The sequence below is a fragment of the Schistocerca nitens genome, chromosome 1, assembly GCF_023898315.1.
Source record: "Schistocerca nitens isolate TAMUIC-IGC-003100 chromosome 1, iqSchNite1.1, whole genome shotgun sequence".
Lineage (NCBI taxonomy): Eukaryota > Metazoa > Arthropoda > Insecta > Orthoptera > Acrididae > Schistocerca > Schistocerca nitens.
This window is the reverse complement of record NC_064614.1, coordinates 14,027,106-14,049,575: the sequence shown is the minus strand read 5'-3', so window position 1 is coordinate 14,049,575 and position 22,470 is coordinate 14,027,106. Positions and strand designations below refer to the sequence as shown.

The window sequence follows — 22,470 nt, the reverse complement described above, 5'->3', positions numbered from 1 at the left end:
TGCAACGTCCACTGTTCGAAGTGCCGTCAATGCTAACAAGAGGTGACCGAGACGTGTAACCAATGGCATCCCATATCATCATTCCGGGTGATACGCCAGTATGGCGATGACGAATACACGTTTCCAATGTGCGTTCACCGCGATGTCGCCAAACACGGATACGACCATCATGATGCTGTAAGCAGAACCTGGATTCATCCGGAAAAATGACGTTTTGCCATTCGTGCACCCAGGTTCGTCGTTGAGTACACCATTGCAGGCGCTCCTGTCTGTGATGCAGCGTCAAGGGTAACCGTAGCCATGGCCTCCGAGCTGATAGTCCATGCTGCTGCAAACGTCGTCGAACTGTTCGTGCAGATGGTTGTTGTCTTGCAAACGTTCCCATCTGTAGACTCAGGGATCGAGATGTGGCTGCACGATCCGTTACACCCATGCGGATTAGATGGCTGTCATGTCGACTACTAGTGATACGAGGCCGTTGGGATCCAGCACGGCGTTCCGTATTACCCTCCTGAACCCACCGATTCCATATTCTGCTAACAGTTATTGGATCTCGACCAATGCGAGCAGCAATGTCTCGACACGATAAACCGCAATCGCGATAGGCTACAATCCAACCTTTATCGAAGTCGGAAACGTGATGGTACGCATTTCTCCTCCTCACAAGAGACATCACAAAAACGTTTCACCAGGCAACGTCGGTCAACTGCTGTTTGTGTATGAGAAATCGGTTGGAAACTTTCCTCATGTCAGTACGTTGTAGGTGTCGCCACCGGCGCCAACCTTGTGTGAATGCTCTGAAAAGTTAATCATTTGCATATCACAGCATCTTCTTACTGTCGGTTAAATTTAGTGTCTGTAGCACGTCATCTTCGTGGTGTAGCAATTTTAATTGCCAGTAGTGTATATAGTTCCGACAGAGAAAGTTCATATTTTAACATCCAGCCTACCACGACGTCGTTAGAGACGCGGCAGCTGCCCGGATTAAAGAAAGGTGAGGAAGGTTTTCGTCCGGTTTTTTTACCCACGATTTTAGTGAATCTCCGAAAACTGTCTGGACAATCGAAAGAGTATTTGAACCGCCGTCGTCCGTGTCTGAACACTGCCTTAGCCACCTCGCTAGGTACTACCGTACCGGAGGAAATGTGAGCAGTCGTTATCTTGCTCTAGGTGCGAAAAGAACATATGGTACTACTCTGACGACAGAAATATATTTCGCCATGCATATCGCAGCTTCAGTCCACGCCATCAAATGCAAATACGGACAGGATTTTGTAGACGCCGCAGCGTCCGCTACTGACAGAAGTGGACATTCCTGCCATGTGTAGAAGCACAGATGCAACCCTGTAATGTGAGGTCAGAGTCGAGAGGTGGCCAACGACACGGAGCTAGTTGAGTCGGCAGAGTGCTGGAAATGCCGACCACGGCTGCCACCGACACCCGCGCTGGGGTGTCCTGACAAAAAGAACCGTAATCCGCCAACCTTCGTGTGGAAGTATATGTAAACAGTGTGCCTGTATTTTAGAAAACGTACAAAGGTTTAAGAATGGGAGGTGCAATTGGTCTTTCACAGGGAAAATAAAAATACTGTTTGCCGAGTAGCGGGCCGGCCGGGGTGGCCGAGCGGCTCTAGGCGCTACAGTCTGGAACCGCGCGACTGCTACGGTCGCAGGCTCGAATCCTGCCTCGGGCATGGAAGTGTGTGATGTCCCTAGGTTAGTTAGGTTTAAGTAGTTCTAAGTTCTAGGGGACTGATGATCTCCGAAGTTAAGTCCCATAGTGCTCAGAGCCATTTGAACCGAGTCGCGGCAAAGAATTAATGTATATACATGTGACACGCGTGAGAGACAACGTAAATCCAGTGTTGGGAGAGGCGAAAGGCAAACTTGGATTAAAAAAGTACTCGGAAAGTGCGGTCGTACTGCACAGGAAACTGCATACAAGACAATAATGCGGCAGATATTACAGTTGCCGAGAATTCTCTTGTGTTGTATGGCCGTGGTCCATGGAACTCTTCTATCCCTGCCGGCAAGACTCAGCATAACCAGGAGTACCTCCGAAGATGTCCAACGTGGCCTTGGACGAATCGTCGGGGATAGAAGAGTTCCATGGACCACGGCCACACAACCCGGAAGAATTCTCGGCAGCTGAAACATCCGGTCGTGAAAGCCTTCACTGTATGAAGATTCAAATGGCTCTGAGCACTATGGGACTCAACATCTTAGGTCATCAGTCCCCTAGAACTTAGAACTACTTAAACCTAACTAACCTAAGGACATCACACACACCCATGCCCGAGGCGGGATTCGAACCCGCGACCGTAGCAGTCCCGCGGCTCCGGACTGCTGCGCCAGAACCGCTAGACCACCGCGGCCGGCACTGTATGAAGATACTACAGATCTGTTCCACCGTTCTGAGTCCTTTCAAGTAGCCATGACCGTAGAGGAGGAACAAATTCGGAGACGTGCTGCTACATCAAAACAGGTCTGTGCAGCTCTTACGAAAATGTTACAGGAATACTTGGGCAATGAAAATAGGAATCTTTGGAAGAAAATCTAAGTTGTTCCCAGGAAACCCTGTTGAGCAAATTTTGAGAATCGGCGTCCAAGGGAGAGGAAGTGTACAACTATCCTGCTGCGTTCGGTCAGATACTGTTCCCTTGCTCGTTACTCGAACAGAATGGGGCACAGTAACACCAATGATGATACAAAGTACCGTCCCTGAAGCACAGCACGGCGGGTTGCGGAGTATACATGTAGATGTGAGTGTGTTTCGATTCGACAGTCTATGCTACTTAGCCACGGCCGCGACAGTAAGATTTATTAATGAAGAGGAGTGTTGGAACGAATTGTTTAACTGAGACGTCAGTATAGGTATCCGATTTCCAATCTACAGGCAATACGAGGGATCTCACATCCCCCCCCCCTCTCCCTCTCTCTCTCTCTCTCTCTCTCTCTCTCTCTCTCTCTCTCTCTCTCTCTCTCTCTCTCTCTCCCGCGCGCGTGCGCGTGTTTTGGTTTTCACCGTAATCTGGTCTACTAGTACGTATAAATGTGTAACTCCACGTGAATAAGATAGCAGTTCTTGGAACAAAAATGTTTTAACGAGACAGGTATCTGTAAATGTTTCCAAGATCGCAGTTACTGCGCAGGGCATTCCAGTGAACTACTTTGTAGTCTCGTGGGACTGTTCCACTCAACTGCGACTGAAGGTCATTCAAAAAAAGCTTTTGAAATATAACCAGATGCTGGCACCGTGGTCGAAAATGCTAGGTAGCACGTTCGAATTTAGGATGCGAAGAAAGTATCTTCAATGATGTTTGGCCGCCGAGGGAAGAATGGGGTGAAGTAGGGCTGTGTGCCAGAGTAGCTAATTACCTCAACGTCGTATCATGAAGTGACACTGTTAATACATTCATACACCAGCCCTTCACTTCAATAAGGATAGTCGCCCTAATTTATTGGGTTGGTGCGCAAGTTCGTAGCGTTTTTCATTTCAATGTTAGTATTCCGTTTGCTACAGCTTTATTTATCGAGTGCCATTTTTTATTTGTAGTTCACTGTTGCTATCTGAGTTTACATATCGTCATTTGGAGATAGTGAGTGGAGCTGTGGACGCTAGAAAATGGACCGCCAAGCGGAGAAATCGGAACATATGACTTGAAAAGAGGGGTGACGGCAGCGGAGGCGGCCAGAAACATTTGCGGCGAGTATGGGAATAATGCCACTCGACAAAGCACGGCAAGCAAACGGTTTTCTCTTTTTAAGGAGGATTGTTTTGACATCAGTGACTCCACGTCAGGAAGACCTTCGGTGTTTGATGAAGATCGTTTAAACACATCAGTCCACAATGATCCACGTCAGTGTACTAAAAAATGATTCAAATGGCTCTGAGCACCATGGGACTTAACTTCTGAGGTCATCAGTCCCCTAGAACTTAGAACTAATTAAACCTAACTAACCTAAGGACATGACACACGTCCATGCCCGAGGCAGGATTCGAACCTGCGACCGTGGCGGTCGCGCGGTTCCAGACTGAAGCGCCTAGAACCGCTCGGCGACTCCGTCAGTGTACTCAAGGACTGACAAATGTGATTTACTGTTATCATTCCACCATCGTGCGACATTTGCATGCAACGGTGAAGGTTCGAAAATCGGAGGGTATGTGTATGGTCTAAGCCAAAATCATACAAATCAGCAGGTGGCCATATGTGCGTATCTGCTTGACCGTCGTCAATTGACTCGTGAAAAACACCGCCCATTCCTATCTTGTATCGTTGCTGGTGACGAGAACCGGTGTTTGTATGCTAACGTAAGGAACAGAATGGACTGGCTGCTCCAAAACAAAGCAGCCCCGAACAAAGATCTGCGCGCATTCTCAAAAGATAATATCATGCATCTGATGGAACAGCGACGGAGTGGTGTACTACACATTGCTTCCTCCAGATGTGGCCATCACTGCTGACATCTATCGTCAACAACCGAGACATCTTGCAGATGCAGCCCAAGAACAACTGCCAAGAAGACTGTGTGAAGTTATGCTACTCAGAAATAAAGTGCACCCCCAGTCTGCTAGACTGACAAAAAGCACTATACTGGAGTTGGGCTGGGAAGGCATTCCGCACCCACCTTATTTCACCTGACCATGCGCCCTCAGATTTTCACCTTTTCCGCTCTCTATCGAACATCTTTCACGGAACTTCCAGCCCGGATGAAAATGCGCTCCGAGCACGGCTCGATGAATTCTTCACCTCAAAACCACGTGATTTCTGCGGTCGCGGAATCGGAAAGTTATCCTAGCGTTGCGAGAGTTTCGTAAATAGTGAATGAGGATATGTTACTGACGATTAAAGCCTCTGTCACGTTTATCTGCTGTGTTTATTTAACATATGAAAGAATGCTGTGAACTTAAGCACCATCCTAATATTTTCTGAGACTCTCCCCCTTTTTGGCTGTAATTATTAGACAATTAGCTGACCTGCTATTTTGTCTAGAACTGACATGGTGAGACCGTGGCTGCGTACAATTAATGTAGGTTAATTCTTACAGAGAAGACAACAGCAACCAGCCACTATTATTACTGCTATTTAATTAGGTAAATAGCGCCGTTGCCGGTTTCGAACTGGCAAGTTCATCATCAGAAGGCTGTTCACATGATTTTCAAGGTGCACTTTACATTATCGTCCGTTTTCGATTTTTTATTATTCCACTGTGGCGAAGTATTTTTGGTGTTCTGTTACCCTACGGTAGAAAAACAGTGTTAGAAGCGCCCTATGTGAAAATAGCTAACCTCCAAATGATGAAATACAGCGTAAATAAATATGTGAGGTTAAGCGGTTATAGTATTTACGTCGAAAATTCTGCACGACTTTGTTGCGATTTTGCAGGATCGTATTTTTCGAATCTTCCTAAATATATCCAGCGTTACGTAATTTGAGCATCACCATCTTGTGCAAAGCACCACACACACACACACACACACACACACACACACACCAAAAAGAATTTGCCACAAGTGAAGTTTTCACAGAGATTAGAGATTTACAAACACAACAGTGTCAGAGACGTTCTCTCTCAGATATATTTAGGAAGATTCGAAAAATACGATCCTGCAAAATCGCAACAAAGTCGCGCAGAATTTTCGACGTAAATACCATAACCACTTAACCTCGCATATTTATTTACGCTGTATGTCATCATTGGAGGTTAGTTATTTTCACATAGGACGCTTCTAACACTGTTTTTCTACCGTAGGGTGACAACACACCAAAAATACTTCGCCACAGTCGAATAATAAAAAATCGAAAGCGGACGATAATGTAAAGTGCACCTTGAAAATCATGTGAACAGCCGTCTGATGATGAACTTGCCAGTTCGAAACCGGTAACGGCGCTATTTACCTAAATAAATAGCAGTATTAATAGTGGCTGGTTGCTGTTTTCTTCTCTGTAAGAATTAACCTATATTAGTCAGCTCACCATTTAAAAAGTCACCAATACGTCCAAATAACTCAAAAAAATGCAGGAAAAGTATAAATTTTGTACATAAATATGTGAGTTTATCGACAGAGCGTAGTGTTCCATTCCCGTTACTACTTTTCAAGTTGTGAGCGGCAGAATACCAGTCCAACTAGCCAGGAAACGTTTAGCGGTGTGATAAAGGGGAGACGTTGCTACAGGAAGACGGGGGGGCTGACTGTTGTGGGAACAGTGGTCGCGCATTGTAAGTGCAGCGTATCGCATCGCATTGCGCGGTGGCCGGGAGGCTGCGCGCTGCAGCGGAGGAATGCGAGCAAGTAGCGGCGAATGAGTCACCAAGGACACGGCGGGGCGGACTTTTTACGGCGCGCTGCTCTGCTCTGCGGTTATCGATATTTCGAGGCTGGCCGTGGGAGCAGCCGACCGCAGCAGCCTTTGCCTCCCTCCGCTTCTCACGGGCCGCGCAGTGCCACGCCACATCCGGAGCGTCACCGCGTGCCTCGCCTCTGTACAGTACACAGGGGCCTCCTCCGGTCGCTACACAGTAGGCGCGCCTGCCGCCTAACGGATCCTCCCCACAATCTTAGGCGGCATTCTCGTGGCTGTCTCAGTCACGCCAGTTTACATTAGGGATGTGCAATGTTGGCAAATCATAGATGCTGATGTCGATTCGTCATCGACGCCTGAACATCGATGGCCGACAACAATCGATCGCGCTAAAATGATATTTTTAACATCGATGTTAAATAGTGAATTTATAAAATGGCATAAAAAGCCACTTACAAATACACCTGATACATTTACTATTCAATGGAAACAGCAGTAGTGTAAAAATGACATTTTAGAAAAGTTTTCCCTTCTTCAATCTATTGCATTGTCGACAGAGAGTTCAAAAATGAGTTACAATAACACTAAAAAATGTACTATGACCATACTGAAAAAAAATAGTAAAAATTATCAGTGACGTTACAATAGCTGTGCGTAAGTTCTTAGTATAGTATATATTTAGTGTAGATGAAGACTGCGTCTGGCTGTACAGAGAACGACATTAACAGAAGACCAGGCTACAGATAACTTGGAGTGCTTTTGGTAAACTAAATAATGAATTCGAAACTAAATTTCCCTTATCTCTGGACAAGAGAGTTTACTGTCTACATCTACCAACAGTTACGGCCTACTGCTGCGAGATGGACACTTTAAATGTGAAAGGCAGTCGAAAACAGAATTATTCAGCAAGCAATGTAGACATGCTAGGAATTACTCGAAGAGACAGGAAAAAGTTGGGACCAGAGTGGAAGGCGTAACGAAACTGAAATGGAGGTGGGCGGATGATATAGCCAGGCGAGCGGCGGCACACGGAATAAGCGAGTTCTGTCTGCTGCATTCCAGACCAGACAAGGACAAACCGAGACGACGACCTGATGGGAGGCGGAAAGTGACGGGCACGAATAGCTGAAGACTACTCATATTTGCACGAACGTCTGTATCTTTCCGTGTGAGCCCTGATTTCCCTTACTTTATGATGATGATCGTTTCTCCCTATGTAGATCGGCGTCAACAAAATATTTTTGAGTTCGGAGAAAAAAGCTTGTGATCGAAATTCGGTGAGAAGATTCCACCGTACAAAAACGCTACTGTTTTAATGGTGTCCTTCCCAAATCCTGTATCATTTCAGTGACACTCACTCCCCTATTTCGCGATGACACAAAACGTGCTGCTCTTCTTTGAACGTTCTCGATGTACGTTAATGCTATCTGGTAAGGATCCCACACCGCGTAGCAGTACTTTACAAGAGGACGGACGAGCGTATTATAAGCATTCTCTTTAGCAGATCTGTTGCACGTACTGCCAATAAAACGGAGTGTTTGGTTTGCCTTCCCCACAACATTTTCTCTGTGTTCTTTCAATTTAAATTGTTCGCAATTGTAATTCGTAGGTATTAGTTGAATTTACGGCCTTTAGATTTGACTGATCTATCGTGTAACCGAATTTTAACGGATTCCTGTTAACACTCACGTGGATGACCTCACACTTTTCATTATTTAGGGTCAACTGCCAATTTTCCCACCATACAGATATCTTTTCTAAATCGTTTTGCAATTTCTTTTTATTGTGATGATGATTTTAATAGATGGTAAACGACAGCTTCATCTGCAATCAACCTAAGACGGCTGATCGGATTGTCTCCTAAAACGTTTATATAGGTAAGGAACAACAGAGTGTCTACAACTCTACCTTCAGGAGCTACAGAAATCACTTCCGTTTTACTCAATGACTTTCCGTCAATTACTACGAACTGTGACCGCTCTCACAGGAAATCACGAATTCAGTCGCTTAACTGAGACGATATTTCATAAGCACTTTGCGAGTTCCTCTGCTGTTAGATGACTTATACCAGAGGCTTTAGACTTTTATTCAAAACACTAAAAACAGCCATTTCCCTGTGATGAGTTCGAATGTGAGCAAGAAAAAGATATGTTCTATTGAATAGCAGTTCCAATTGAGTACTTTTTTTTTCTTTACTATACGAGCGGTCTCGGCCGTTCTCAAGTGTTCACAGCTGACTTAAGAAGATATAACTGGTGTCTTAAAACAAGGCACTAGCAGGTACACGTCGCGAAATTCTGAACGATGTCACGTAGCTACTGTCCACAACTAAAGTGCACGCAAACCAACTTGCGCCGCTCAGGACAGATCGGTGGGCGGTGAGCTGCACTACAGTTGTAAGGACGAAATGCAGTAACAGAGGGTGCCAGCAGAAGACGGGAAATTCTCCCTTAAACAGCAGCACTTGGTACCAACAAATCCTGCAAAGTATATTTCAAAACAAAATGATGACACAGACATAAAGAGAAATTGATACGATAGTTGAACACTGTAGGCATGAATGTACTACGCTTACACGTTAAAACTGAACATAATCCCGTAGGATATAAAGTGCAGCAGTCGACACTCCAGGTACATCAGTGAGGTAGAAACCAGCACGGCAAATTGGCAGTATGAACGGCACACAAACAGTAAAACATTATCACCTTGGACGGAGATCATTTACGTTAAAGTACGTTAAACATATTTTGAAAGACGTGTGCAAGAAAGAATACACTAAATTACAAGAGAAAGAATCCTAGCGAAAATTATTAATATGTAGGGTTAACATCCGTCCCGACATATCGGGTCCGTCACCGTTATGGACCCTCTTGTCCCGACAAGACCCAATTTTGTCCCGATTTTGCAAAATAATGTTACGACCTTGGCTCAAATACTGAAGTAACGCCTTCTGTTGGCACAACGTGTAACTGTAGTCTCAGTTTTATTTACGTCAATAGGTTTATGTTGACAAGAAGTTACTTTTTACGGAATAGGCAACGACGCTTCGAAACACAAGGCTGAAATGATGTTTCCGTTAGTTTTTCAATACTTTACTGAAACTGACTGAATCCAGCAGAAGCTGTTGAAGTTTGATTCGCTGAATAACGAAACATCGGAGACAATTGCAAGTTTTTTCTAGACACTGCAAATCCTATTAGATAAATTAATCGCTTTTTGTGGAGAGTGTTCCAACACCAACTTCGGAGAGCTTCATCGACGCGGCCAGCAGAACGTGTTTCACCAAGTTAAAGAAGAACTAGGAAAAAATGTAGAAGGAATTGGATACCCTTCACGTATTCTCCACGATACCAAGCGGTACTGGTGTCTTAACTGTCGACATTGATATAATCGACATGAAAATATTTAATTATTTTTCAATACACCGTAAGGACAGAGAAGCTAAATGAGTTCTGCTTATACATTAATGTCAATCATCAGACTCTTCTATCTCGTTCAAAAACAACATGGCTGTGTCAATGCCCGCAGTTGAGAAAATTCTAAAGCTTTAAATTCCATTAAAACAATTTTTGATGGCAAGGACACGCCATCTAAAATAATTCCAGATTTTTTCAGAAGTCCAGTCAGTGAAGTTTTCTTCATGCTTCTGCAGTCAAACTTGGCTCTGTTTGAAAAAATATATAAAAAGTGTGAATGGAATAAAGTCTCGATAACTGAAATAAAAAATGTATCAATCGACACTTAAAGATGTCTGGAATGAAGGGAAGACTGTCAATTTTATTGGCACGCAAATCAAAATGAATTTGAACAAATTAAAGAACGAGAACTCTAACCAAGAAAATAATAATTAATTTGATCTGAAATTAGAGGAAGAGACTGGCTTTCTATACCACAGCATGTGAGTACTTAGAGAAATGGGCTATTTCTTGTAATAAATATCAAGGATTTGATTGGATAACGCTGTCTAAATCCCACCATTGGGTGGTGATTGAAAACCCTGTTACATACCTGACTAAAAATGGTGTGAAGACTTCAGGCAACAATTGTATTCGGGAATATATTTACCGGTATGTGAAGAACTTTTTAGAAACAAAGCGTGACTCGGAAGAATGTTGAGTCTAAACACTCCGTGGAAGAAAGATGTACTCCACCAATCCATTAGACCAGCAGCTCTCATATGCTGTGACAGAATCTTCTTGAGTGGTGCGGTGCGGGAGTATCCGTTACGTTTTCGCCGCCAACTGACGTAGTTGTAACTTTCGCCACTAGGTGGCAGCAGCTCTCACAACGTCGGCAGATACGCGCGCCGACGCCAGAGACGCCACGCTGTCTGCGAACGCCTCGGTTGGCGCGTTGGATTGGTAGTACGAGTAAGAATGAAATAAAGCAAAGAACGAGAAAAATGCGAACAAGGTGTCTCCACTGCTTTGTTGGAAGGACGCATTTAACGCCGAAGACCGATTTATGTTCCAACACAAACGAACCGGACTTTGTACATCCAACAAAACGAAGTTATATTTAAACAGACGTGCTGAATAGTAAACGTTGTGAATGCGTTTAGCACCCGTCAAGAGCACTAGTGCAGTACAGATTCGTCTGTAGTACAGAAATGGCTTAAGAGCATATACATCAGTGTCAGGAAGGTTCTGAAACACAGGCACCGACTGTCTTTTCGTAGGCAGGAGTGAGGACAAGTACTGTGCTCAATTTTGCAAGACTTGCATAAATGCTTACCGATTTTTTTAATACTACACAGGATTATGTGGGCTAGATGTGGGTCAGATGTAATCTGAGATATATTCATGGACTCATACACTTGATAACTCGCCAGTAATGGTTTAAATACCACACAAGGGGACACTATCGGCAGAAATAATGTCCACGGGGAAGATATAAGCTAAGACTCTAAAAACAATGTATATGTATGCGAACATTTAAAGAACTATGAATTATAAACTGAATAAGTTAAAGAACAGCTTCATTACAGACGAAAGACGGATGAAAAAGAATTGCAACGAAATTTACTGCAGTGTACCAACATACATGTAATGTAACATTAAATGGTAGGCTAATCCTTTTTGGACCTGTTTAGAGAGTGTGCTTGGAAAAAGAAGTTAACAATAACTGTGTGATAGAAGTCTAAGAACGATGCGGATGGAATGCCCCTCTTTAAGAACTGCTTTCCAGAAGAGCGTTACACAATTCTCAAGAAAATTTCGTTTACTAACATGAAAATATTTGCTGGTACTTGAAAGCCAGTGTTGTGTGTACATCCTGAATCAAACATGGAACATCGTAGATGCACCAGACTTCCACTGCGATGTAGTCGTGAACGCTACATTGTGGGTTCGGTCTCTCTCTCTCTCTCTCTCTCTCTCTCTCTCTCTCAGAACCTTTTGTCTGTACCGGATGAATAAGCATTTTGCTGACTTAGATGTCCAGACGAGAAAATTGCGTTTCCGTTCTGGACTAGCACAGTTGCCTTTGGGGCGCGTAGCCCGGCCAGCACCTTGGAGGCTAAAAATAGCCCGCAACCTGCGGCGGCTCTCTTAATGCATACTGAGCAGCTGCCCGTAATTCCGGACATAATTTTCGCCATTAGTTGCTCGCGAGGCTGCGAGGAAGAGGCGCAGCGATGGCGCTCTTGGGCCATCAGTCTGGGTGGACAGCTTTACGACAGGAGCAGCTGGCCTGAGGGCACGAGCCTGTCCCATAGATCCTGCCAACTGGCTCCTCATCCAACTCGATTTATAAACAGGGCTTCGGCAATGCCTCTGCTGTCTATTAGGCGACCTTCAATGGCTCTGCGCCCAACAAACAAGTTACAAGTTTAGAACGCAGGAACACGTCTGCCCATACTATCCGTCCGCAAATAAATTAAATACGACACTTCCGAGAATGTCCAGGCCCGTAACTGTACGTTGATCTAATCTTTTTGCGTATTCGCGCGCCAGCTCCCAAAATTATTCGAAATATGCCATTCAATTTTTCACAGAACATTTTCTCTAACAACACATTTGGAAATTACTAACAGAAACTAGCTACAGGATCGTCCAGCGAAGTGAGATCCACGCTGTAAAAAAAGTACCACCCTATCTGCTGTAATAGTACTGTCGTCTCGTAACACTATTCGGCAGCAATGAATCTAGGGCACAACGGGGCTGAGCCGAAGTTTCTGTTGGTTCACTACGACTGAACCGAGAGCACGCCAGGAATATCCATCACTCCCGCCTTCCCTGTACATGAATGAAGGTAGAGGGGCACCGCATTAGCTAAAATAGAGGCAACTGGAAGTTTTTAAACAGATAAATTTGTCGAAAACTTATTCCAGATACGTATAGTAATTCACACTGGAAGCGGTAGTGACGAAACCGTTTTACCGACAACATTCGTAACATGCATTATGCAGGTCATACGATTTACCGAGTAAGGTATGTACTTCGCCGCATCGGCTTCGAAATCTATGTCTGTAGTGTGATTTTGTTTTCTATGGCTTACAACATTCACGTGACAACGTCGAATGGACGCACTTCCCATACCACGATGCCCACTATCTTGTTAACAGCGCGTTGCTACAGCTGCCAACTCTGAGAAACGTCCAGCAGCGCTACACTCTCTTCTCTTCCTTCGTTCGCGTCAATAACCCAGTAGCAGCAAATCGTGTATTTATCCCTTAAATTCACATATAAACAAGTTACAACTTCGGCACATTGATATACCTTACTTCAGACCACATATCACATCTCCCATGTGGTCTAGTGGCTAGGATAGCTGGCTTTCACCCAGCAGGCCCGGGTTCGATTCCCGGCATGGGAAATTATTTTAATTTATCACAACGACGAGACTTTGTCTAGATGCATTTTATAACTGTATTTGAACAGATCTCAAAAGTTATTGTCGCTTTCATCTGTTGCTTACATGAGCCATGACGATGTTAGTTTAGTTAGCCGACATGTAAGATGGCTCTGCTTCGGTGGCTGCCATTTTCGCTTTATCATATGCCTGAAGCATTCTCCCCCAATTATGTGACACTGTAAACCGAGCTCTCTTCTTAGAAATTTTGGTCGTCTTCCGTCAATGTTTCTCGCGGTTAGAAAGGAAGGAATGTATGTAGTACCCTACACCAAAGGTGGTATAAGTACTATATAGTACTTATTATTTAGATAGGCTTACGATTGGCCGGGCTAAGACGCAGAAATCAAAGAATTCTGCACGCCAGGTATTAAGTCTACTTTTAGGATGGAGGAGTCCTACTAGCGCCAGTTTTACTTCTGAAAGTAAACAACCCGAGGTACTGCTCAGAAGCCTCACGGCGTAGTGCTCATAAATCCATGCACCAACGATCTCACAGCCGCTGTCCCAGTTACAGTAGTTGTTGCACATTACGATCACGACAGCCTCCCTGACCACAGAATCGTGGTACGTCGCTAAATCGGACAATATTTATGTCCCAGTCAACGTAATTTATACTCGTCTGTGCTGCTGTGGCAACAATCGCAGATTTTTCCAAACTCGATATTCGACGTGCAGTTGCTGTTTTGCACATCGTGCGTGCTGTAGTTGCTATCGTCTTGTAACTGATAAGGATAACGCAATTAGGCTAATCATATGACGGCATAGCAGCCACGATAGTCAGTTGGCCCTGATGATAGCCAACTATTGTAGTTATTTGTATGTTCCGTGAACCACATTTGCAACAACTCGCTATGATGTGAAATGTGTGTAAATGGTTTACAAATACACATTTTCTGTTTGAAAATATAGCTACACATAGACAAATAACACAACGTCATTCTTTCTTTAATCATAATTTAAAATACAATTTAATAAAAGTAGCCCAGCCACATACACACTTTAGTTGGTCAGGATTCATCAATGGAATGGAAGGACTTGTGAAGCAGAAATGATTTCAGTTTATTAAAATATTTTCCATTATCTGCCAGCACCTTCAATTCACCAAGGAGATGGCTAATATATTTTTGTGGCTGAGTATTTTACATCTTTGTGTACACATTGGTGGATTGTGGAGGGTATTTTTGCTCCTCGTGTGGTGATTATTAACGTTGTTACTAGTTTGAAATTGTGATTAGTTCTTCACAGGGAAGTTATAAGGTGACGCTACTTCTAATGCGCCTTCTTTTTCGAACAATTGCCTGCCTGAGGTTGAAGGACAGACATCAGATACCTTGACAACATGCTTCTGTGTAAATAAATATGTTGTGATGTTCACCCACTATAGCCCTAGAACCCGAGATTGTGTGTGTATATATATATACAGAAGAATGCAAACGACCACTCTTTGAAATCTATTTTTTTATTTTTTATTAGTCTCACTAAACAGTTTTCGAGCCTCTTCAGGCTCATTTTCAGATGGGGCACGTGGGTGTTACACATTTGTTTACGCAGCCTGATGCTGGGTGCGGGCTTAACAACAGTATGGGCGCACTTGTAGCTATTACTGCTGCATATTAAACATATTATACAAGGCGAACATCAATAAAACAGACAAAATGCAGGGACGGTTTCCTGACAAAGTGGAGGAAAAAAGGTCCTACGAAGACGTGTCCGGAAAAGGACGGTGAGCGTGCAATGACAACAAATCGCCTCGGAATACAGTACAGAGCTGCATCGTACCCATGTCACAACAGATGGTCAACGTGGCCTCCATGGGATGCAGACGTCACATCACGAAGTGCCGCACTCTTTCGCATGTTGCCGCCTCTCTCCAAATAGAATCAAAGGCGTCTTGAATACGCTCTTAAAGGGTCTGCACTTCCAGAACTTGTTTAGAATACACAACGATGATAATTGCAGTTGTAATGCAAGATACACGTAATCGTACTACGGCTTACACCATGTTGGCAGCCACTTGCCTCGGCTTGCACTAGGGATCGTCTCTCTATTCTGTAGAAACCGATCCTCCAAATCTGGTGTCCGCACAGCCCGCCGCCTTCCTGCACGTTCGTCTGTCTGAAAGGGCCCATGGTGACATTACGCCCCAAAAAGGACTTGAAATTTTATGTGATGTGCTTGGTGTACGTGAGGGTACTTATTTTGGTATAGGCGTGCTGCCTCTCGACCGTTTCCAGCTGGTTGGCCGTTCACAAACACCACCTCGGCTTGTTCCAGACATGAAAGCCGGACCAGTCTGCTGCTTAAAGTATGCTGCCTGAATCACACAGCCTGCAACACACATGGAACACACGACACGTGGTCGGTGGAACTTTCATTCTTCAGCGCCATCTACCGTGGCAACGATACATTTCCGGACACATGTTCATAGGGCATCGTTTCCTCCGTTTCCAGTCGGAATCGGTCCCTGCAGTTTGTCGCTTTTATTGATGTTTACCCTGTATACCCATCAGTTGTAAAACACTTGTTGGATGCTGCGGCCTTGTGGCTACGATCAGTATTATACGTACAAGTCAAAAGTGATTGATTTGTGACCAACAGGCTGTCATAATGAAAGCTGACAAGTGGATACTATAAAAAGGCGAGTGGTGTGGTTATGCACAGTCGCAAGGAGCAGCGTGCCACGTGACGATCCGGCCAACAGCGTCATTCTGCCGCACCTGCCTGCAGCACGCGCCTCGGATGCACGTACAATATTTGGCGTTGATTTTCATGTTAGTTTAACTATAGTGAGATTGTTTAGCCGCTACAATGTTTATTATGGATGGCATAAAGAAAAGGGAACAAGTATCAGCTTATGAGGCGGCAAGAGAGGTGGCTTATGAGACGTAAATTCTACTATACCTACACCATGCATTTCTTCACGAAGGCAAGGAATGATAGGATGATGAGGTGGCAGGGAGGGGAGGGGAGAGGAACGGGGCCGTTCGAAACGTCTGTGACTGTCAATCTGTCCAGTCCTACAAGGAGGAGGCACGACCGTGGGGTCGGGGATTTGTCCGCAATTTTGTGTGGTGAAAGAGGACCCCTAACACCTCACGTGTTTAAAATATTAGGACGCACTACCCGGAAAATCCCGGGAAAGATCGATCCAAAGTTTCTTAGCTGCCTCATGAGTATAAAATGTTTGTACACTGCCGAGCCGCCGTCTGGCCCAGGTGTTTAGGGCTCGGATTCTTACGTCAGAGGTCTCGTGTTCGATTCCTCCTCTGGCACTTTCTTTTTCTTCTGTTTCATTTTCTTTGGCTATTCCACCAGTTATTCCGGAAGTTTCCCAAACCTACACTATCTTTAACAAATTAGTTTCATTACTGAATAAAAATTATTTTCTTTTTGTCCAACAACACAATTCATGGCGGTGGGTTTTCCATTTTTCATTGTAAAGTATATGAGGTTCGCCGATGACATTGTAATTCTGTCAGAGACAGCAAAGGACTTGGAAGAGCAGTTGCACGCAATGGACAGTGTCTTGAAAAGAGGATATAAGATGAACATCAACAAAAGCAAAACGAGGATAATGGAATGTAGTCGAATTAAGTCGGGTGATGCTGAGGGAATTAGATTAGGAAATGAGACACTTAAAGTAGTAAAGGAGTTTACCTATTTGGGGAGCAAAATAACTGATGATGGTCGAAGTAGAGAGGATATAAAATGTAGACTGGCAATGGCAAGGAAAGCGTTTCTGAAGAAGAGAAATTTGGTAACATCGAGTATAGATTTAAGTGTCAGGAAGTCGTTTCTGAAAGTATTTGTATGGAGTGTAGCCATGTATGGAAGTGAAACATGGACGATAAATAGTTTGGACAAGAAGAGAATAGAAGCTTTCGAAATGTGGTGCTACAGAAGAATGCTGAAGATTAGATGGGTAGATCACATAACTAATGAGGAGGTACTGAATAGGATTGGGGAGAAGAGGAGTTTGTGGCACAACTTGACCAGAAGAAGGGATCGGTTGGTAGGACATGTTTTGAGGCATCAAGGGATCACAAATTTAGCATTGGAGGGCAGCGTGGAGGGTAAAAATCGTAGGGGGGAGATCAATACACTAAGCAGATTCAGAAGGATGTAGGTTGCAGTAGGTACTGGGAGATGAAGAAGCTTGCACAGGATAGAGTAGCATGAAGAGCTGCATCAAACCAGTCTCAGGACTGAAGACCACAACAACAACATGAGGAGAAACATTGCCTTTTTAATCAGAATAACAAAGTCGATTGGAAAACATTCAATTTTTATACATATAATAATTATAAACAAGAACCGCAGTGGTAATTATCGTAAAAACAAACAAAGCAATAATTTTTGCGACATCTTGCGCAACATATAAAAGCGGATTTTTTACAATCACAGGGCGTTTGCAATAAATCTGTACAAAAACATGCCCCATTAACATTTACGAAAATGTTTCGGGTTTCTGACAATTTTGATGCAAACCAGGTATATTGAATCGTGTCTCGGAATATTGGTGAGGATAATTGATAGTGAATTATAGAATGAATTTTTATACAATCTTCCCGGGAATTAATTTCACGATTCTCCTGTAACAATGCGCTGTAATTTTGCAAGCAATAGAAGGGAAAAAAAGTGTCGGAAGAGGAATCGAACCTGAGACCTTGGGGGTAAGGTTCCGAGCGCTAATCACGTAGGCCAGGCGGCGGCTAGGCAGTGGACTAACATTTTATACTCGTAAGGCACCTAAGAAACTTTGGATGGATCTTTCTCGGGATTTTCCGAGTAGTGCGTGCTAATATTTTAACCACGTGAGGTGTTAGGGGTCCTCTTCCACCACACAAAATTGCGGACAAATCCCCAACCCCACGGTCGTGCTGTCTCCTTGTTAGATGGAACTCGCCTCTGTGGAATGAGGAATGTCAGGACACGGTATTTCTTTGATGTCACAATTGGAGAAAACATACCCGCCTACAACGAGGACCAAGAGTAACGAAGCTTCAAAAGCTTGAATACTCCGTCATGATAAAAATATCGGCAGCAAATACTGCACTCGCTGGGCACCTAGGAGTTAGAGGATGGCCTCTCGGAAAAACGGCTCGGGTTTGCGATGGCCTTCCCCCAGTACGTACTGAGTTATGACCAGCGCCATTTAACAGCCTGAGGAGAGCAAGTGAACTGTAAAAACAGCGGAAACGCCTCCGCGCGGACGCTGGTAACAGCTTTTCGTCGCTGCAGTGCTCAACATATTTCTACACCGACATCTATAGTCTGCGCACCACGGTGAAGTGTGTGTGGTAGAGGGTCCTTTTTACTGCGCAATATATTAAGTTTTCTACATATTTCATTGATTCACGGATAGAGCTTGGAACTGATGGCTGCTTGTACACCTCTGGGAGAGCTGTTATTTGCCATTTTTGAGGGACAGACCCGCAAGGGACTGAAGAATGTTCATAGATTCCGCTCTCAAAGACAGTTGACTATTCACGTTCTACCCATATTAACGGCCTTCTCGCTGCAGTGTGTGCCAATGACCATTTTCCAACATGCTTGTTACACTCTCTCAACAGTCAAACCCGTCTACGGCGATTCATGTCGCCTTTCTTTTTATCCGCCCCATTTCCTCGACTGTTTCACAAACTCCAGCAGTTTTCAGGTATTTCTGTTGTGCTCGTTACGTGTCATACTGTCACATCTACCGTGAACTCCACATCAGAACACAGGTAACATGTGGGCTAACCAAGGAAACTGTAGACATCGAGTCAGACGGTATTGCCAAAAACGTGATTACATGTTTTACCTTCCACGAGTGCAAACAAAAACACTGGTCAGATGCTCGGCGTCTCCGATCGCATCCGCTTAGTGCTTCAGCATCGCACACTTCAACAGATAAGGGCGTGTTCTACCGTCTGTTCCCAGCCACAGACGCGCCTACTGCTTCCGCTGTCTACCTTCTACACGAGGTCGCTTCCGCATCTGGACTCTTGTTGTCGGTCGCGCCAACGCTTTCCACTTACGGTACGGCAGCTGTGGGGCCCACCGGCAGCTCATATACCACAATCTATCAGCTAATGCTTACCTTAATACGAAAATGCCAGGCAAAACAACTTATAGCCAAAACATGGACGAGGTCCTTTAAAACTGGTCGAAAAAATTACGCGTCATCCAAAAGAATGCTCGCTCCAGTTTGGAACAAACACTGGGAACTGTGAATTTCTAAATACACGGAACGGTCCTGAACTGAGTCGTGATTCCTATGTTGTACACAGTAGAACGTTCCGAAAGCTGTCGGTCACTGTACTACAAAGTCGACTATCGACCAAAATGTGATTTCACGTGGTATCTTCACAGGTATTGGATCTTCGAATCTTAGTAATAATATATAGCTCGTTGTGTAATATCGGGTGTTCGTGAAAGTAGAGTTAATAGCACCACTTCGGTTCTCAATGCAGGTCAACGATCAATCACATGGGGCCACAAGCAGATTGTTCGCCGACGATGGTGTTGTCCAGAGCAAAGTACCGTAACTGGGTGGTTGTAACAAAATATGTGCAAACTTCGGCCTAATTTCCACTTCGTTTAAATGAATAGCAATTCTCCTTTTTAAATGTGGGACAATGGAAAGCACAGAACATGTGGACCAGATAGTAACTGATTCAAGATCAGTGGGAATAAAAGCAGCTTGTCACATCGTTTAAACATGTAGGGTAATACTGAGAACCGAAACGAAACAAGACGAAAACGTGTAAAGCAAAAGACGTTAATGCGGCCACTTGCAGAGTATTGCTCGAGCGTCTGAAGTCCTTATCTACACTGCTGACCATTAAAATTGCTACACCAAGAAAAAATGCAGATGATGAACTGGCATTCATTGGACAAATATATTATACTAGAACTGACATGTGATTACATTTTCACGCAATTTGGATGCATAGATCCTGAGAAATCAGTACCCAGAACAACCACCTCTGGCCGTAATAATGGCCTTGATACGCCTGGGCATTGAGTCAAACAGAGCTTGGATGGCGTGTACAGGTACAGCTGCCCATACCACAGTTCATCAAAGGTAGTGGCTGGCGTATTGTGACGAGCCAGTTGCTCGGCCACCATTCAGCAGACGTATTCAATTGGTGAGAGATCTGGAGAATGCGCTGGCCAGGGCAGCAGTAGAAAATTTTCTGTATCCAGAAAGGCCCGTACAGGACCTGCAACATGCAGTCGTGCATTATCCTGCTGAAATGTAGGATTTCGCAGGGATCGAATGAAGGGTAGAGCCACGGGTCGTAACACATCTCAAATGTAACGTCCACTGTTCAAAGTGACGTCAATGTTAACAAGAGGTGACCCCATACTATCATGCTGGGTGATAACGCCAGTATGGCGATGACGAATACACGCTTCCAATGTGCGTTCACCGCGATGTCGCCAAACACGGATGCGACCATGATGCTGCAAACACAACCTGGATTCATCCGAAAAAATGACGTTTTGCCATTCGTGCACCCAGGTTCGTCGTCGAGTACACCATCGCAGGCGCTCCTGTGTGATGCAGAGTCAAGGGTAGCCGCAGCCATGGTCTCCGAGCTGATAGTCCATGCTGCTGCAAACGTCGTTGAACTGTTCGTGCAGATGGTTGTAATCTTGCAAACGTCCCCATCTGTTGACTCAGGGATCGAGACGTGGCTGCACGATCCGTTACAGCCATGCGGATAAGGTGCCTGTCATCTCGACTGCTAGTGATACGAGGCCGTTGGGATCCAGCACGGCGTTCCGTATTACCCTCCTGAACCCACCGATTCCATAGTCTGCTAACAGTCACTGGATCTCGACGAACGCGAGCAGCAATGCCGCGATACGATAAACCGCAATCGCGATAGGCTCCAATCCGACCTTTATCATAAACGTGATGGTACGCATTTCTCCTGCTTACACGAGGCATCACAACAACGTTTCACCAGGCAAGCCGATCAACTGCTGCTTGTGTATGAGAAATCGGTTGGAAACTTTTCTCATGTCAGCACGTTGTAGGTCTGAATGGTCTGAAAATCTAATCATTTGCACATCACAGCATCATCTTCCTGTCGGTTAAGTTTCGTGTCTGTAGCACGTCATCTTCGTGGTGTAGCAATTTTAATGGCCAGTAGCGTAGTAGCCACGGATCGGTATACAAGGCTACAGACAGTCAAATTTTACCTCGCTCAAAACAAGAATGGTGTATGACAGGCATTCGGCGCTACTGGTACGAAGTACCCGCCATCACACACTGTACAATGGATTGTGGAGTGTACATGGAGACTTGGCCACCAGTTCGTTCATATTTTGCCAACACCTGTGGCTGCAGGTTATCCGAGCCGAACTACCGCTAAACGGTGCCGCAGAGTGCGGGACTTTTTGAGCGGCCACGGAGGCGGCAGCGGCTGCGCGCTTCCCACGGCGGGCCGCGGTCCATCCGGAAAGCCGCCGGCCGGCTACCAGATACCAGCCCGCCGTGTATTCTGCGACGCGACGCGACGCCAGGCCACGCTTTGTTTGACGTCCGAGTCTCACGGCGCGGCGACCCAAAAAACGGCCGAGCTGTGAGAATGGATGGAGTCTTCTGGACTCGGGACGCAGCGTCCGCGAGGCCCCGTTAGCCCGGCGGAATCTCACAGAAAGGCGGAGGAATTATATCCGCGCCGCTGCAGCCCGGCCCTGAACAAAGCGCAGCGCATCGCCAAAGAAGCGCCGGGGACGCGGTAAGTCACGCAGCGCCGGCACACAATGAGCGGTAGCCCGGCGTCGGTGTCCAGCTCGTTTTCATTCCCAGCTCTACGCTCGGCGCAAATTCTGCCTTTTGCTACGGATTAATACTCCGTCGACGGCGACACTGCTAGCAGCCGGCAAACGAGTTCTTTTTTCTCTTTTTTTTTTCCCTATCGGCTCATCCGAGTCATTAGCGTCCGAGACCCTGCACAAAGCTCGTGGAAGAATCGAACTTCGAGTTTGTATAACGAATTAAACCATCCGAGTCGTAGCGTACTTTAAAGGAACTAGGGAAAATCTAGACTAAAATGGCCTGATCAGTTCTTTAAGCACGACTACGTGCCAGAGGTTTTATCGCTCATATTTCACTTCTCAACAGAAGTGTCATTCCTAGTAGAGTATTAATTCATATTTGTCCCACAACTGGGAAGAAAAGTACAGAGATAGTGTTGAAGGAGCCACATCAACATGTAACTGCAGAGAATATCGTGTGCAACATAAACCACTTTGCCTAAATTGGAGCCAGAGCGCTGTTCCTCGGCAGCACATTTCCAGATTAACCGACC

General features: G+C 45.0%; 1 protein-coding gene and 1 non-coding gene across 4 annotated transcripts in view; one reads left to right on the top strand and one right to left on the bottom strand.

Moving 5' to 3' along the window:
- LOC126234437 (maternal embryonic leucine zipper kinase-like) overlaps positions 1 to 22,470 on the bottom strand; it is a 444,148-nt gene that overhangs the window by 57,223 nt on the left and 364,455 nt on the right. The window lies entirely within an intron of this gene.
- On the top strand, positions 13,049 to 13,120 carry Trnae-uuc (transfer RNA glutamic acid (anticodon UUC)). The gene has a single exon. It is a non-coding gene; the product is annotated as a tRNA-Glu (tRNA).